Here is a 1,713-nt window from a genome sequence, read left to right on the forward strand (position 1 = left end):
CGCAGTGCCACTAACAATGGTAACCACTACGCCATCGGAACTCCACGAGAGGGGCGTGGTGAAATGACGGGTTTGAAGTCCATTTGAAAATTGGTCGGTACCTCCAATCAATATGCGCTTATAATTCATTAGGCTAAACGTAACCGCTCTTCACCTCGGGTTCTAAACAGAACCGCTTACCTGCGCTGGTCCTACACAGAACCGCTCATCTGCTCGCGGCCGGGGCGCTGGTTAGGTTAGGTTGCCCCTCGTATTTACTACAATATCACCCAATATCGGAGGCTTCTACGGGTTATAGCAGTTTAAATACGGTGTTCCAGTACAGACGAGAGAGTATGTTACATTTTTTGTTTCGAAATTGAAGCTCAGCGCCTAGAAACATCCATTGAAATCTGGGAATCACCCGCCCGTATTTCAGAAAGATAAGCGGTTCTGCGTAGGACCCGTGCAGATGAGCGGTTCTGTTTAGAGCCCTTAGTAATGAGCGGGTCTGTGTGGACTAAAAACAAATAAGCGCATATTGATAGGAGGTACCGTGGTGGCATGAGAAAAATTTCCGACAGACGGAGAGTCGAACCACCGACCTCCCGCGCTCTGAGCGGGCGCGCTACCGACTGAGCCATAGAGGCGACATTCAGATCGGCGCTCCAGGGAACGAATCATTCTACGCTGTCGCTGACTGGCGTCGCTCCTTGTCTCCCGTAATACAGAACCGACTTTGAACGCGCCGTGGAGAAGACGGGCGGGCGGCCGAGAGCGCTAAATCGTGCTCGTGTCAAACTGCTCGCCCGAGATTCGACTCCCGGCTGGGGCAGATATATATTTTATCTCCTTCACTTCTGTGGCAGCTGAGGTTGCTCAATTGTGACCAGTCTGGAACTGTCTGGGGTTCCCGGCCAGCGCATTTTTTTTTTTAATTTTTGTTTTTTACTCGTTCTTTACCACCACCTGCACCTACTCAGTGGTAGAAGAACGAGTATTGATCTCAGTGCGATGTCACGCGTAACGCTATTCATGCTCGGAGTACAGAATATGTACACTTATGATACTTGTACCATTCGAAACTGGGAATGTTGTAGGCGTGACCAACAATGGACCTTTTTTCAAGTTTGACACTACTTTTTTGAGAACTCTTAACAGATTTCACAAGTTTTCAGTCTAAGTTCCGTCTGCCGATGTTGCTTCTGCTATTGTGCCGCCAACTGTAGATTCATATTCATTTTGGTTTTCACGGAACGCGCATCTTTTTGAAAGCGCCGACTTTTGCAACAATGCTCTTGTCTTGTGACCTGAAGGGAATACCGAGAATAGCGCCTGTTCTAGCCTTCTTTTTAATTTCGTCATCATCCAGTTTCATATGGTACATGTTTAATAATTGGCTGAGCGAACGGAATCTTTACCGCAGCCTTAGCTTAAACTTAGCGATGCCACCTTTTTCCAGGCTCGGTTGACACCCGATGGTCGCGATCCCGATCGAGGCCGCAACCCCAGTTTGGCCAACTTGACAAAGAGGGATGTTATCAGAACTGCTATGAGATCAAAACTTGCGGTGGATATAAAGTACGAAATTTGCAAGGACTTAATGTTTTGAGCAATAGGGAGTTAATTCTGAGTCTAAAACAATAATATTTAGAAACATTACAACAGTTGTCATGAAGTAGAACTTCTACGGGGAATGTTGGTGCACTTGGTTTTAGCAGACAACATTGCGGC

The sequence above is a fragment of the Frankliniella occidentalis genome, unplaced genomic scaffold, assembly GCF_000697945.3.
Source record: "Frankliniella occidentalis isolate FOCC.00 unplaced genomic scaffold, Focc_3.1 Scaffold31, whole genome shotgun sequence".
Taxonomy (NCBI): Eukaryota; Metazoa; Arthropoda; class Insecta; order Thysanoptera; family Thripidae; genus Frankliniella; species Frankliniella occidentalis.